Source organism: Primulina huaijiensis, chromosome 2 (genome assembly GCF_012295235.1).
Source record: "Primulina huaijiensis isolate GDHJ02 chromosome 2, ASM1229523v2, whole genome shotgun sequence".
NCBI classification, from domain to species: domain Eukaryota; kingdom Viridiplantae; phylum Streptophyta; class Magnoliopsida; order Lamiales; family Gesneriaceae; genus Primulina; species Primulina huaijiensis.
In genome coordinates, this window is record NC_133307.1 from 13,470,192 (window position 1) to 13,488,460 (window position 18,269).

The 18,269-nt window shown below is 37.9% G+C and overlaps 1 pseudogene; it reads right to left on the bottom strand.

Moving 5' to 3' along the window:
* Positions 1-12,467: 12,467 nt before the first annotated feature.
* Positions 12,468-17,489, bottom strand: LOC140956619 (uncharacterized; annotated as a pseudogene).
* Positions 17,490-18,269: the final 780 nt, after the last annotated feature.

Here is an 18,269-nt window from a genome sequence, read left to right on the forward strand (position 1 = left end):
CATTCTTTTTCAATTCAAGTGCCTCAACTTTTCTTGCCAAAGAGGTAAATCTAGCTTGAAGATCATGTTCATCTTTGAGAGTGTACATACCTCCACCAGATGTAGGAGATTGAATCTTGTTTGATGGTTCGATTGTACCTATAGTGTCCCAATTTTGAGCATTTTCAGCTAATGAATCGAGATACTCAATTGCCTCATTTGGATCTTTATCTTCAAATGTTCCATTACACATAAATTCAACCATTTGCCTATCTTTAGGTGTTAAGCCTTCATAAAATTGAGAAACAACTCTCCAAATTTCAAAACCATGATGTGGACAAAGATTAAGCAATTCTTTATATCTATCCCAACACTGATAAAAAGTTTCTCCTTGTTTTTGAGTGAAAGTGATGATTTGCCTTTTGAAAGAATTTGTTCTATGAGATGGAAAAAACTTTTTCAAAAATTGTTGTTGCAATTCATCCCAAGTTCGAATGGATCCCGATCTAAGATTTTGTAGCCAAGTTTTAGCTTTATCTTTTAAAGAAAAAGGAAAAAGCTTAAGTCGAATGGTGTTCATGCTACAATTTAGATCATTATATGTGTTGCACACTTCTTCAAACTCTCGTAAATGCATGTATGGATTTTCAGAATCTAAGCCATTAAAATTGGGTAAAAATTGGATAATACCAGGCTTAAAATTGAAATGAGATGCATCAGGGGGAAAAACTAGACATGAAGGTGCACTAGTACGTGTAGGATTCATGTGATCTCTAAGTGTTCTTCGTTTATCATGATCATGTTGAGATTGAATTTCATCTTCATTTTCTTGGATGGGTTCTTCCGCCATGTTTTGTGAAAATAAAGGGGTATTTCGAATGAGTCGACCACTAAGTGTACGTGACCAAATGCTCATGCAAAATAAAAAAAACACACAAAAGCAATAAAAATTCAAATAAAGAAAAATAAACTATAAACAAAACTAAATAGACTTGAAATTAAATTATACTTCCCCGGCAACGGCGCCAAAAACTTGTTGTCACTTTGATTGTTGCACTCCCAAGAGCAGGTTGTCCACAAATAGTATAATTAGGTGAGTCCGATATCGTATCCACAAGGAAGCTAAGGTAATTACAAGTCCACTACAATGTCTTTTTGTTTTGTTTTTGTTTTTGTTTCTTTTTAATTTTAATTGCTTGAATCTGTAATGGGTAAATTTTAATTGTTCAAATTTTAATTTAAGTAGTTGAGATTAAAGGATCTACTCTTGGTATTTTAATAAAGTTAACATTAACGAACAATATTGAAATCCACTTAATAAAATGGTTCCAATATATTAAATAATCATATTTATATTATGTTATAAATTATTATCTTATAAGTATATAATATATACCAAAACTTATAAATGTGGTCAAGTATTTATTGTGCTATATATATTTGTAAACACTAAATCAAGGTTCCCACTTTAAATGGTTGGTAAAACCAAACAAACATTTAAATGGTACCAATAAATTAATACTATGATATATTCATATATAATAAATCAAGGAATCCAAGTTAAATGGTTGGTAAAACCAAACTAACATTTAAATGGTTCCAAGAATTTAATATTATAATATATTTATATATAATAAATCAAGGCATCCACTTTAAATGGTTGATAATACAAAACTAACGTTTAAATGGTTCCAAGAATTTAGTGTAACATATAGCAACAATAAATAAAAACTCCCACTTATAAGTAGGGTATAAAAATGCTTAAAGAAATAAATATAACATAAACAATAAATAATAATTAAATAATATAAAACATAGATTCTTACCTTTTAATAACCTTATTATCATGCCAAGAGTTTCACCTTATCATCTAACTTTAGGAAGTTAGCTATTCATTATTCAAAGTGTAAAACTTTGAATATGAAATTAACATGCTAATTGTATTTAAATGAAAAAATAAAGGAAAAATATAAAGAGAAATATTATGAACTCAAAGGTTTGTTCATAGAATGAGGGATATCTCAATACATTACAATGCACTCCTATTTATAGCCAAATTTGGGAAGACTACCAGAAATAAAATATTATTTTTTTACACATAAGTCTTCATTGGTGTTCCAAGATATTATATTATGTTACACATCACTTTTGAAAATCTTCTTCTCTGAACTTGCTTCTTCACATAAAAAGAAACATGTGGATAATTGAGTTGTCTAGTTGTGGTATTTTTTTCAAACCATTTGACCAAGTAATTTGAGAGATATGGTCAAAATACTAGAGCATGGTAAAACTGCTACTCTTTTGGTAAATTTATTTGTTGCTTAATTTGATCCCAATTGTGATAGGATTTTTATCTCATGCTTGTCAAAAATATTGTAGATATTATAATCAACTTTCTACAGGTCCAAAATCATCTTAATCCCATTTTCAACACCAAGTTTATTCTTGTTTTATCGAACCTGTAAAAAATAGTAAAAACTTGTAATTACACAACAATTTATATTTTATACAATTTATTATAAAACATATAATATTTAAACATTTAATAAAACAAAAACTATATAATTATATTATAAAACATTTAATTAATGTACAATTTTTATGTTTATCATTACTCGTGAATCTACTCAATTTGCTTACTGCATAAGCTAAGTCTGGTCTTGTACAACTCATTAAGTAAATCATACTTCCAATTACTCGAGAGTATTCTAATTGAGATGAACTCTCATCTCGATTCTTTGATAGATGCTTACTGGTTTCTATCGGGGTTCTAGGCAATGCAGAGTCATCTTTATTGAATTTCTCAAGCATTTTGTCCACATAATGTGACTGACTTAGAACTAGGCCTTCGGATGTTCTATGAATTTTAATTCCAAGAATCACATCGGCTAATCCCAAATATTTCATGTCAAATCTTGAGTTTAATAACTTCTTGGTGGGTTTAATCATCTTATCATTACTGCCAATGATAAGTATGTCATCTACGTAAAGACATAAAATGACATATCCATTTTCAGTATTCTTTATGTATACACATTTGTCATATTCACTGAATTTAAATCCACTTTCTATCATGACTTTATTAAATTTTTCGTGCCATTGCTTTGGTGCTTGTTTTAAGCCATACAGAGACTTCATCAGTTTACAAACCTTATTTTCTTGCCCAGTCGCAGAAAATCCCTCAGGTTGTTCCATGTCAATTTCTTCTTCTAAATCTCTATTTAGAAAAACTGTCTTTACGTCCATTTGGCGTACTTCAAGATTTCGGAAGGCGGCAATCGCAAGTATCACACGAATAGAGGTTATTCTCGATACAGGAGAATATGTGTCAAAGTAATCAAGTCCTTCACGTATATGATAACCATTAATTACAAATCTGGCCTTTTAATTATCTATGGTTCCATCTGATTTCATTTTTCGTTTGAAAATACATTTACAAACTAGTGGTTTGCTTTCCGGAGGAAGATTAACTAATTCTCATGTATGGTTTTGTAAAATTGATTCCATTTTGGAATTGATAGCCTTTTTCCATAGATGTCCCTAAGATGAACTCACAGCTTCATTGAAGCTTTAAGGTTCATTTTCCATCATGAATGTGATGAAATACGGACCAAATGATTTCTCAGTCTTAGCTCTTTTGCTACGTCTAGGTTCAATATTTTGGTTAAGCTCCTGTTCTTTTTCAATATTCTCATATAATCTTTTGGATGAACATGGTTTTTCTTTAGATTTGCAAGGAAACATGTGTGTAAAGAACGAAGCATTTCTTGATTCCATTATCGTATTCTGATGAATATCAGGTATCTGAGATTCGTGAACAAGAAAACAATACGCGCTACTGTTTTGATCATATCTAATGAAAATGCAATCAACAGTTTTTGGTCCTGTCTTTACTTTCTTTAGAGTGGGTACAGCTACCTTGGCAATGTTAGAGTAGGTGCCCGTCGAGCCAAGTGTTGGCCGAGGGTTCACAATGAAACTCTTTGTATAAGCAATCTTTATTTTAATAATATTTGAAATTATTATTTTGTCACATCTTTATCTGTATACCCATGCTAGTTGCATAGATAAAGCCCTTGAATATACAAATAGTAGAAATAACATGAGATGCTCATATGATGAGTATCATGAAACTCATATTTGGAATATTGTATATTCTAAACAGTTCCTAGTCGATTCAGTCGTCGCTAAGAAGGATATAGGCCGCTCGAGTTCGAGACTAGTATCTGCGATGTGAGTACCATGTTTTATTGGTAGGGGACATTGTGATGTCCGAACATGCAGATAGGTGCTCCTGGTAGAGTGCACTGAACAACCCTCCATAAAGGACTTTCCAAGTGGTTCTCACTTATCGAGTGAAAACGTCCTATTTTATGGTTGTACACCATTAGTCCTTATGAACCGGGACAGCATTGAGACTCTATGTGCTAGCATTACACTTTGACTTGTTTATCGACTCTCATGGGGTCATCAGGTGGCAAGGTTGGGTGTTTTGGCGAAACATATAGGATTCACCGCTTACCTTCGGGTATGGATATCCTATGTGTATGTAGTATGAAATCTCTGATCAGAGTATGGTGGTAATTATGAAAGGGGTTTCATAGTTTACACCATCGATGCAACTACGACATGACACATAGTATCGATTCATTGACAACTCTCGATATACCAACGTTTGTCGAATAGGTCGGGATATATGAGATGAAGGGGCCGTACTGTACGCTAACCATAATTGAATGGTTCTTGCAGGCACTATCATTTGATACCTAAGGAATCATGTAAGCTATGATGCTAGGCATTTAACATGATTGGTTGGGTACTATCAGACTCGAGTTCTGACGTTCTTATTATCAAGGAGTTGATAATTAGGAATGGAGCACTTGGGGTATGCTCGTATAAGGACATGTTTAGTCCGAATCACATGGAGATGTGAACCCACGGCTAGTTGTATCAATGAACCATTGAGGGCCACACAAGTACTAGCTTTTTAGATCCCGTTGAGAAGTAAAATAGTTCAATGTGTTGAACGGCTTCTAAATGAGTTTATAAGTGTAAGGCAAAATAGAAGTATGACTTCTATGAGAGAATGTAACTTTTAATTTATGAATGTGTTCCTAAAATTAAAAGTTGGCCAAATAAATAATATATTTGAAAATTGTGATTTTCATAAACATTATTATGGACTAAATTAAAGTAATTCAAGTGTTAAATTAATTAAACACTAGTGGACCTAGTAGAGTCCTAATAATTAAATAAATTCAAGTGTTGAATTAATTAAATAACATTGGGTCTTGTAGAGTCCAATTAGAAATAATTATTAAACTAGTGTGCTTGAGTAAATTCAAGTAATGTTTAATTAGTCTCAAATATGTTTGAGATAATTAAATTAAGTCCATGGATTTTTAATTGTTAAAAATAAAATAACATTGCATACATGGGAGGTGAAGGGTTGGAGACTACTTTTACAAACTCCAAGGCTTGGGATGCTAAAAAGGTGTTTTAGCTTTTCCCACAACCAAGGCAAGTCATCCTCCTCCCATTTACACATGCCATGGCCGAAATTTTTGATGTTTTTTCTTTCAAAAATTTTTCTCTCATCTTGTTCTTCAATAGTTGGAGAAACAATTCCCTTCTCAAAAGAAAAATGCCCTACATTTTCTAGTGCAAGTGTAAGGTGGATCTTTTAAGTTTGGTGGTGGGCTTGATTTTGAAGGAAGGACTCAAAAACAAGGAGAGCTTGTAGATTTGTCTTGCCTTTGAAGAACCAAGTTGTTTACAACTTGGTTGGAGCCACTACATCAATCTTTGAGATTGATAGGTATATTTCTAAACACACTATGAATGTCATTTTTGTGTTTTTGTATTTGCTACACATCCTTGTATATGAGGTGTTCGATTTTTCTTCTTGAAAAACAATTTTAAAACTTTCGTTGCGCATTTGAACACCCGTAACCGATCCTCTTTCAAGTGGTATCAGAGCTAAGGATACTATTTTGTGTAGCATTTACATGATATTATATTGGGGTCGATTTTAACCGCATGAGTTGAAGTTTTGCAACAAAAATCAAGACAATGTGAGGAGTTTTTTGGGCCAGCATGTTGCTGCCCATTTCGGGCAGCTTAGGCTGCCCGAACCCCCCTATGATTTTAATAAAAAAAAGTTTTTTTTGGTAAGTTGGCCGGAATTCGGCGACAGAGCTCCGGCAACGGCAATGACGACTAGGGTTTTCAAAAGGTGTTTTGAAATATCAAAGTGTCATGGGCCTTGAGTTGTTGGGCCATTGGATGGCTAACATATTTGTTAAATTTAAATGGGCCAAAATGTATTTGGTGAAAAATGATTTTTTGGGCCCTTAAGTTTAAATTTACAAAAGTTGCAAATATTTTCTCATGAAATAAATAATTAAAGTTGGACTTTAATTATTTATAGTAAATTGTGATTTACAAGAAATTCGCTTATTTAATAAATTAATTTGAAAGTAGACAAAGGAATTTGTATACTTTGTTAATTTAGTTTATAATCGTGGCGGTTAGTGATTGGATCAAGATATATATATTGGATCAATTGATTATTGATATAATTAATTGATGGTGTATGATATGTGATATTATGCATGAAGGATGATCAAAATCCCAAGCCCAATTCGTTAGGTGTATGTTATGATATTTTGTGTTGAATGATTGTAATAATTATCAATTTATAAAGTGAGCTTGGTTTATGGCCCGATCCCACCCCATGAGATGTATCCCTATTTGCCATGGATATTTATTTGTAAATATTAGTATAGTTGAAGATCAAGATTGGAAGATGGTGGCCTTGATGATTATGAAGATCGAAGAAATGTAAATATTGGAAGCATATGTAATAGTTGCATTTGCATCCCATGCATTTCCCTAGGATTGGACCTAGGCCCGTGTTTAGCTCACATGGGCCGTTAGTTTTGGGGCGATTGATCATCCTTGTTTTGTTTATTGTTTATAATATATGCATGATATGTTATAAATAATGAGTATGTGCGTTATTATTATGATAATAACAAAGTTGCTTGAATCCGGCAAACATACGATCCAACATGGCGAGCTTTTAAATAAAATTAATGATGAGACCTTTCAAAATTAAAAAACCCTCATTTTGAATAAGATTCAAAATTAATATCAAGCCCGAAAATGGGAATTATAAATTTGTTTATAATTTCCATGTCTTCCATCGACAATGGGTGCATTATGAACGCTACCCGTGCTCGGGGCTCGGCTCATATTATTGGGGGGGCCTTGGGTGCCGGAAAGCTGTGACATCCATTGACATGGTGATGTGAACTACGTGGAACTCCCATGATTTCGGCTCATATTATTGAGGGAACTCATTGCGACCGTCCATTAAGGTTCGACATCGATGGGTAAGGCTTGACACGTAAAGATGAACGACATCATATTATTGGGTCCTAATCAAACGTGAGACAAAAGTTTACGTAGAGGGTTGCATGGAGATGCAATTGGAAACTACCTTTTAGGAATTGTGATTGGCTGATATTATTCGGGATCATAATTCGCTAATTGGACCTCACGTACCTACTGAGGAAAAGAGTTTCCCGTTTTCACTAGAGGGTAGTGAAAGATGTCAAAACAGTGGGAGCGAAAATTTATAAAGTAAAAGTCCATACTTTATATCTTACCAAATATTTTAAAATAGTCATCAACATTTATCTGTTCTTACTTTTCATTACAATTTGACAATGTCTTCGATTCGCAATCCGCTATCTACAATACTCGAAAAGCACGTATTAACGGGACTTAATTACCTCACTTGGCTAAGAAACTTGAAAATCGTCTTAAATTCGGAAAGGATTGCATATACACTGACTGAGTCGCCCCCTGATGAGGCTCCGACTGGCTGCACTCCTGAGGAATTGCAGACCTACAAGGATTGGTGTGACCATGACTTGAAGGCCAAGTGTAACGTACTGATCGAGCAAAACTTGCACTGTGAAATCCTTAATAAAAATATGGTTTTGTGTGCTCAAATTTAATCGCAAGTGCATGATGTCAAGTAATAGTATAATGTACGTGAGTACGAGTATCGTTCCACTGAAGACTGTATTTAACAATTATTATTTTCAGTTATTGAACATTTAGCAACGGAAATTGATTTGTTTGTTTTACACTACTGTTCTTAAACAAGAAATGCAAATCAAAAGATTCAATAAATGCTAAACGAAGATAATATCTAAAATGGTTGATTAAGATTCAATGACAAGACGGATTTGTTGGGAATATCGGTTCACCTACCTCTCATTAATTAGTTAATTCGTTCGATATTGGTTTACGCTTCCGACAGGATTTCCTATTCAATTGAACACACTCTCTCGAGCTATGCCAAACTAATTCGACTCAATGAAGTAATTAAATATCTTTAATTATTTATCAAGAGTGTATTGCATTTCGATCTATGAAATCCCCTAGTTTTCGACCCTTCCGACTATGACTATCGACGCGTATCCAATTTCATATATCTATGTAAATTGTAGATCCATGGATTATACTACTCGTTTCTATCACAAGTTATTCTCTCGAACTCACTCGCAAAATGAAAACGTTGTTAAAATTAGCTATGTTCTAACAACACGAAGAAAACAATAGTATAATCAAGAATAAACCAAAAATCGAAACTGAATTCAATTAATTCAACGTTTTGGGGTAGGATCCCCTCAAATCCCAACAAATATGAAAGTTAGCTACTAGAAATCATGATTGAAATCAACAAAACAAAGTTTAGAAAATAAAAACTAAGTTAGAAATATTAGAATCGACGAAAAACGCAAAGAACGGTGCCCGGAAAGTGTCGAATCTTCAATCCAAGCGCTCAATCCTCTCCAAAGCTTGTCTTGAATCTTCAACAATGTCTGAATAATCCTCAAATCTCGACCCTCTCCTTGCCATATCAGCCACCATCCCAAAATAAGGAAAAAAATCGGCTGCCAAATCTTGCCAAAATTAAGTTGCGCTCGGGCGGTAGAGAATCACCGCTCGAGCGCCACACATTCTGTAAAACAAGTGCGGAGTTCATCTTTCGGCGCCCGGGCGGTAGAGAATTACCGCTCGAGCGCCACATATTCTGTATTTTTTCTCCTTTGAGTCGCTTCTCGCGCTCGGGCGGTAGAATTTCACCGCCCGAGCGCCGTCTCTTCTGTCCCGAAACTTCTTGTTGGCACACTTTGCTCCGATTTCCGATTTCCAGCCAGTTTACCTGCCAATTCAATACGCCCAGGTGAGACATGATAAAATGAAAATGTTTACTCTACAATGCACAAAATGTAAACAAAAAGTACGCATGCACAATGCAAACACACACAAACTAATGCCACAAAACACGTAAAAACTACTACTATCAACCCCCTCATACTAACCTTTGGCTTGTCCTCAAGCCAAACAGGTTACAAACTACACTCAACATGCAACCAGCACAGAATGAGGAGAATAAAACAAACTAAACTGATGGTGAAGTAGTAAACTGGCATCTATTGCCTCAGCGGGGTTGTGAACCACATCCATTTAGTCAAATCACAACATAAATCACCCCCCTTTTTCAGAACCTCGCAATACAATAATATTTTTCCAAAAGATGTGGTCGTGTGTGCTGTGGATCTTTCTAGCTTGTGTTTCTGACAGTTTTATTCGCAAATCATGTGGGTTGCCGAATTAACCAGTCAACGCAAGTTTCTCTTTTCTGAGTCCTGGTTCTATTTGGGACCAACCAGTAAACACAAACAGTGGTAGAGTTCCATAGTTGAACAACAACAAAATGTAGGGATCAATAACCAACGGCTCAAATGGTCAAGAAAGATGGGGAGTACGTAGAGCATTTTCACTATGCACTTTGTCAGAAATTTTCTCTGACATTCCTCAACGCCTTACATCTCCATCTTTTTAGCCTTGGGGTAGGATTTCACCCCTTTTTGGCTCTCCCACACCTTACATCCCCTTTTTTATACCAAATTTTTTTTTTCTCTTTTTTTTTTTTTTTTTTTTTTTTTTTTTTTCTGGTGCATAGTTTTCTCATGCGTACTCCCTAGGCTTTGTATATAGTATATGTTTATTAGTCTGGCCTCGGAGCGAATTTATAGGTCCTATGCACGATTGAATGAAGGATGTTTGAGGAATACTTTTGATTTTCTACTTGAATTCATGTTACTGGGTAGTCACTCATTTCAACAGGTACTCATTCAAGTTCTACTCGCATCTTCTGTTTCTCCAGTTCCCCTCACAGATTATTTTGAACTTAACTATCATTGACACCACTATTAAAATCCACTATGTGCGCATAAAAAAACGAGTGATAGGTCTAAGTAACATGCTGTTCATTTAGCCCAAAATCATCACTGGCTACCAATCGTCTAAATTCACCATCAACTGACACTTATGCAAGATAAATATGGAAGCAAACCAAGACGAACGACGACCCCCTTATACTAAAGGTGTGCAATGTCCCCATTGCACAAAAGATGGGAAACACACATGCAAACATGAATGCAAACACAGCAACAAAAGGAAAAAATAAATGACCGAACGAACAATAATGCGGACCACAAATAAAGGAGCAGACAAAAGAAAGAAAAGAAATGCAAGGGAAACAGTAAACTCCCTTGATCAAGGCTCCTCGTCGTCGTACTCCGGTGGTGGTCTCCCGCGGCATCCCCTTGCGGGAGATAGTCATACTGGAACTGAAAAGGAGGAACGAACGACGGCTGCGGTGGTATTGCCCCTGGGTCCATGCCCCCGTGGATGAGCATGGTGCGCATCATGGAATCGAGGTGGGTAAACTGTGCCTGAAAGTTGATGTTCACTTGCTCCTGGTGGGCCATGAAAGCAAGACTCTCGTCCATCTTCTCGTTCTGAGTGCGCCGACGGGGTTGGGGGCGACGAGGGGCGGCGGTGCTAGATCCACCGGCTTCCTCCGCCTGAGTGGGGAAGTCCACCTGTCGTTTCGCCCTTTTCGGTTATTCATCGTCATGACAAATTGGCTTCATCGGTTGAAGCCACTCCTCGTCGTCCCGGAAGTGTACCCCTGCTCGTGCACACAATTCGGATATGATGGTCGGAAAGAAAAGACCAACATGGCTGTTTCGAGCACTCTACATGATCTGAGAAGCTATAAGGTTGCCCACATTTATGTCATATCCTTGGGCCAAAGCAAAAAGTAGCACCACTCGTTCCTTTTGTACCTCGCTTTTATGCGAGACGGGCATCATCCTCCGGGCCACAAACAAATACCAAGGGGCGATGTTGGCTTTCAAGTATTTCTCATCAAAGCAGCTTGGCGGTCCGCCCAATGGTTTCCACATCGCACCCGGGTGGCATAGAGTCTCGATAATCAAATTGTAGTCGGGAGCAACTACCAACTCCTGGAAGTTAGAGTCATCGACCTCGGCCGTTTCTAAAAGGGAGTTTATCGTGGTAGAATCAAACGGCACAAGCTTTGCTCTAACAAATGCCCTATAATCAGTTCGTTCGCAGGCATTAGCGTAAAATTCCCCAACCACGGAGACCACAGCCGCCTTAGGTGGCTCACTAAATTTTTCCCAACCTTTTCTTTCCAATTCCACAAGAGTTGGCAAGTATCTATCCTCAAATGTACGACGGAATCCTCTTTCGGCAATGGGGTTTCTATGTATTCTAGCATGATCATATCTGTCCCTAGCCGCCGCATTCACAAAGCGAGTTCTATCAAACGAGGAGGAAGGGGAAGAACCGGGAGTACCTTTCGATTTCTTTGGTGCCATAGTGGAGTTGATTGAGATTTTGCCTTGAAGCGGATAAAAAGACCGGAGTGATGAATGAGCTTGTTTCCCAACCAAGATTGGTCCACCGTGCCGCGGATTTGGGTAAGGATTGAGCCCTGCGCAAAAAATTGAAAAGGAGGAGAAGAGTTAGAGTTAGGGATTTGATTTGGGGAAGAAAAGTGCAGAATGAGAGAAGGGGGAGAAGTGGTCGCGTGTTTTAATGAGCATGCGCGCTCGAGCGGTAAAAAATTACCGCTCGAGCGCCAGGTTCTCGGGAATTATTTTGTGAAATAAATGGCCGCGCTCGAGCGGTAGAAAAATACCGCCCGAGCGCGGAGCTCTCGGGAAAATTTCGTTTTTCTATATTTTTTTTTATTTATATAAATATAAGAACAAACAACATTAAAAATATAAAACAAAATCAAGAAAGATAAACTCAAATTAAATGCAAGAGAGGGGAAAGAAAAGTAATTCTCAATTTACAGTCGAGAGCTAGACTGTCGGCCGGTCTCAGTTTGAATTGTCTTGGAACCGGGTGATTCCAAGGTGTGGCTCCATTATGCCACCCATGTAGTGCTTCAGTCGCTGGGCATTGACCATGAATGTCCCATCCTTCCCATCGTGCAGTTCCACGGCTCCCGACGGGTATACTTTAGAGATCACGAATGGTCCAGACCATCTTGACTTCAATTTTCCAGGAAATAGTCGCAATCAGGAGTTGTAGAGTAGAACATTGTCCCCTTCCTTGAATTCCCTCTCGATGATTCGCTTATCATGGGCCCTCTTCGTCTTCTCCTTGTATGACAATGCAAGATCATATGCCAGGTTCCGAAATTCCTCTAACTGATCCAGTTGCAGTAGACGTCGTTCACCTGCATCAGTAAAATTAAAGTTCAATGCTTTTGTGGCCCAATACGCTCGATGCTCCAATTCTACAGGTAAATGGCATGCTTTACCAAACAACAACCTATATGGTGTAGTGCATATAGGTGTTTTAAAAGCAGTCCTATATGCCCAAAGAGCATCATCTAACCTGACCGACCAATCTTTCCTACTGACTCCCACCACTTTTTCCAAAATTCGCTTGATTTCTCGATTAGACACCTCAACTTGACCACTTGTCTGGGGATGATAAGGGGTAGAGATCTTGTGTGTGACACCGTATTTGTTCAAGAGTTTTTCAAATAGTTTGTTGCAAAAATGAGTGCCACCATCACTAATGATTGCTCTCGGTGTTCCAAATCTGTTAAAAATATTTTTCTTCAAAAATTTCAAAACCACCTGAGCATCATTAGTGGCATATGCTTCTGCCTCTACCCATTTAGACACATAGTCAACCGCCACCAAAATATATTTTTTCGTGAATGAACTGGGAAACGGTCCCATGAAGTCTATCCCCCACACATCGAATACCTCACACTCAATGATATTATTCAATGGCATTTCATGACGGTTAGAGATGTTACCTGTCCGTTGGCATCTATCACAAGCTAGCACATAAGAACGAGCATCCTTAAATAGAGTTGGCCAATAAAAGCCACATTCGAGTACCTTAGATGCCGTCCTGGTTGGTCCGAAGTGACCACCTACCTCACGGTCATGACAATGATGGAGGATTTGCCCAAACTCCTCCTCTGCAACACATCTTCTTATCATAGAATCTGCACAAATTTTAAACAAAAACGGTTCCTCCCAAAAGTAATATTTCACGTCAGAGAAGAATTTCTTTCGTTGGTGAAATGATAAATTAGGTGGTGGAGTGCCTGTGACAAGAAAGTTAGCAAAATTCGCATACCAAGGACAGTGTCTCACCTCAAATAGTTGCTCATCTGGAAACCAATCATTTATAGCATGATCTACACTGTCATTACTAACCAACTCCATCCTAGACAGATGATCCGCCACAACGTTCTCAACACCCTTCTTATCTTTTATTTTTAAATCAAATTCTTGTAGCAACAAAATCCATCGAAGAAGGCGTGGCTTTGCATATTTTTTAGCAAGTAAATATTTAAGTGCAGAGTGATCGGTGTAAACAATGACTTTGGACAGAATAAGATATGAGTGAAATTTGTCGAGAGCAAATACTACTGCAAGTAATTCCTTTTCAGTTGTTGCATAATTCAATTGAGCCTCATCTAAGGTCTTACTTGCGTAGTAGATTGTATGAAATACCTTGTTTTGCCGCTGGCCAAGCACAGCTCCCACTTTAGTATCACTGGCATCGCACATTACCTCGAATGATAGATTCCAATCTGGAGCCACCAAGACAGGAGCCGTCACCAAGCGCTCCTTCAAATCCTCGTATGCCTGTAAACAGTCGGAATTAAAATCAAATGGCACATCTTTCATAAGTAAGGAAGATAGAGGTTTGGCAATTTTTGAAAAATCTTTGATAAAACGCCGCTAAAAACCGGCGTGGCCCAGAAAACTTCTAACTCCCTTTATGGATGTCGGAGGCGGTAGGTTCTTGATAACTTCGACTTTTGCCTTGTACACCGCTATTCCGTTCTCCGAAATCTTGTGCCCTAGGAAAATTCCCTCTTGTACCATGAAATGACACTTCTCTCAATTAAGTACCAGGTTCGTCTCCTCGCATCTCTTCAACACAGATCTCAAATTCTACAAACACTCATCAAACGTTGCACCAAAGATAGAAAAGTCATCCATAAATATTTCAAGAAAAGTTTCAATCATATCATGGAATATAGCAGTCATACACCGCTGAAATGTAGCCGGTGCATTACAAAGACCAAAAGGCATACGGCGAAAAGCAAAAGTCCCATAAGGACAAAGTGAACGTGGTTTTCTCTTGGTCCTCAGGTGCAATAGTGATTTGATTATAGCCAGAATACCCATCCAAGACACAATAAAACTCGTGTCCCGCTAACCTCTCAAGCATTTGATCAATAAAGGGAAGGGGAAAGTGGTCTTTACGGGTGGCATCATTTAATTTCCTATAATCAATGCACACACGCCATCCCGTAACAGTCCTAGTGGGTATTAATTCATTATTTTCATTTGTGATTATAGTAATCCCACCTTTTTTCGGCACACACTGAACAGGGCTTACCCATGCACTATCAGATATAGGATAGATAATACCTGCATCGAGAAGCTTAATCGTTTCAGCCTTTACTACCTCTTGCATATTTGGATTCAATCTTCTCTGAGGTTGCACAAGAGGTGAGTATTTGTCTTCCATCAAAATCTTGTGCATGCAAACTGATGGATTGATACCTTTGATATCTGTCACCTTCCACGCAAATGCACTCTTGTGCGCTTGCAAAACTTCCACCAGTTTGTCCTCCATAACATCTGTCAAAGCAGCGAAATAATGACAGGTAAAGTGTAATTTGCACCTAGGTATACATACTTGAGGTGTGGAGGTAGTGGTTTTAGCTCAAGTGTTGGTGGGTCCTCGATGCTTGACTTTGGCGGTGTCAAATCCCTTCGCTCTCCTAAATCCTCTAGTCGCATGTTCATTGGTTTTCTCCATGGATGGTTTGCATTAAAGTATGCCACTATTTCAGCTTTTCCTTCATCTAATTCATCTTCGCCCATTTCAGTAGTGAGAATGGCCTCCAAGGGGTCCCTAATAGCGTCCTGCACATAGTTAGACATAAGAGAATCAATAGCATCAATTCTATAACAACTATCAGCATGCAATGTGTGCTTAAGTGTATTAAAAACGTCAAAAGTAATCTCCTCTTCCCCCACTCTCAATCTTAACTTCCCTTCCTGTACATCAATTAGAGCCTTTCCAGTTCCAAGGAACGGTCTCCCCAAAATTAGAGGCATCTCCATATCCTCCTCCATGTCGAGCACCACAAAATCTGCAGGAAAGATAAATTTGTCCACCTTAACTAACACATCCTCAATCACTCCTCTTGGATACTTGACGGATCTGTCAGCCAGTTGTAACGACATCCTTGTCGACTTAGGTTCTCCCAATCCAAGTTTCCTGAACACAGAAAAAGGCATGAGGTTGATACTTGCACCAAGATCACATAACGCTTTATGAAAAACGACATCACCAATCATGCAAGGAATAGAAAAACTCCCTGGATCTTTGAGTTTCGGTGGGATCTTGTTTTGCACCAAAGCAGAGCAGTTTTCAGTTAGACTTACCGTCATGTGATCCTCCAATTTTCTCTTGTTCGCTAAGATGTCTTTCAAAAATTTAGCATAACTAGGCATTTGCATTAAAGCATCGGCAAAAGGAATATTGATATGCAACTTTTTAAATACCTCTAGAAACTTACCGAATTGTGCATCTAGTTTTGCTTTTTTCAATGCTGCAGGGAAGGGTGGAGGGATAACAATCTTAGACTGTGCAGTGGGTGCTGGTGTAGAGTTAGAAGACTTACCTTTAGATGTTGCAGTCTGCTCATCCTTCGTTTGACTTTTTTCTTTTTCCCTTGACTCTAGAATCTTTCCACTCTTCAACTCAATGGCCTTCACTTGCTCTTTTGGATTAGTCTCCGTGTTACTAGGCAAGGTGCCCGGCTCTCTGCTTGCTATCATTTTGGCTAACTGCCCAATTTGATTCTCGAGTCCTTTTATCGATGCATCTTGGTTTTGGAGTCTAGTTTCAGTGGATGAAATGAACTTCGACATCATTTGCTCCAAGTTTGATTTTTCATCTCGAGTTTCATTTCGATACATCGGTTGCTTACTATACTGCTGTCCTCCTTGTGGTCGCGTTTGACTGCCTTGGCCACCCCATGAGAAGTTGGGGTGTTGTCTCCATCCAGGATTATATGTGTTTGAATAAGGATCATTCCTCGGACGGTTTTGAATCCCCACTTGATTCACTGGTGCCTCCTCATTTACATAGAAAGGACCACTGTCTTGACAGTCTTTAACATAGTGTTCCCCTCCGCATTTTTCACAAAATATCTCTTGCAGGCGCATCGCTGTCCCATTTGTGTTCATGCTGTCTATTTTCCTGTTGAGTGCTTCTAATTGTGCAGTGACAGCTGAAAAGTCAGTTACCTGGTGTATTCCTGCAGTCCTTCGCTGAGTGTTCCTTTCGGATTGAGGGTGATAGTTGCTAGCAGCCATCTCCTCCAATAACTCATACCCCTCTTCGGCCGTTTTCCTCAACAGATTTCCGCAGGCCGCATCATCTATCATGGTCCGGTTAGATGAAATTAAACCATAGTAAAAAGTTTGGACCACTAACCCAAGAGGCAACTCATGATTTGGGCATCTTCGCAATAAGTCTTTGTAGCGCTCCCACGCCTCGTAGAGTGACTCCTGCTCAAATTGAGAGAAGGTGGTTATGTCCGCTCGCAGCTTCATGGTTTTTGATGGAGGAAAGTACTTTAAGAGGAATGCCTTGGCCATATCATCCCAAGTTGTGATTGAACCTGCAGGTAAACAATTCAACCAAGATTTAGCTTTATCATGCAAAGAAAATGGAAATAAGCGTAGTCTAACAGCATCATCTGAAATTCCATTAAATTTAAAAGTATCGCAAATTTCTAAGAAATCGGTGATGTGAGTGTTCGGGTCATCCAGCGTATTCTCCCCAAATTGGACAGTGTTCTGGATCATTTGAATTATTGCTGGCTTGATCTCAAATTGGTTTGCCCTGACAGTTGGGTGCACTATGCTTGGACGTGCCCCGTCAAGCAACGGTTGCGCATACTCAAGCATGGGTATGCGCCTTGGCTCTTCGATTCTTAGATCTTCGTGATGCTCCTCCTCACATTCGTTCCTGTTCATTATGTCTCTAAGTCTCTGCTGTTGTTTCGTCTGTGTAATGTTCTTTCAATCTCGGGATCGAATATCTCTAGTTCAGATTCGAGAGACCTTGGCATGCACTGGACAAGAGATCTGGAACAGAATACGGAGCGTTAGTTCAAAAAGAAAAAATAAAAATAATAAAAAAAAAAACTGCTCAAGAAAATAGCTAAAAATAAAATTGTAGATTAACAGTCCCCGGCAACGGCGCCAAAAACTTGATCGAGCAAAACTTGCATGTGAAATCCTTAATAAAAATATGGTTTTGTGTGCTCAAATTTAATCGCAAGTGCACGATGTCAAGTAATAGTATAATGTACGTGAGTACGAGTATCGTTCCACTGAAGACTGTATTTAACAATTATTATTTTCAGTTATTGAACATTTAGCAACGGAAATTGATTTGATTGTTTTACACTACTGTTCTTAAACAAGAAATGCAAATAAAAAGATTCAATAAATGCTAAACGAAGATAATATCTAAAATGGTTGATTAAGATTCAATGACAAGACGGATTTGTTGGGAATATCGGTTCACCTACCCCTCATTAATTAGTTAATTCGTTCGATATTGGTTTACGCTTCCGACAGGATTTCCTATTCAATTGAACACACTCTCTCGAGCTATGCCAAACTAATTCGACTCAATGAAGTAATTAAATATCTTTAATTATTTATCAAGAGTGAATTGCATTTCGATCTATGAAATCCCCTAGTTTTCGACCCTTCGGACTATGACTATCGACGCGTATCCAATTTCAT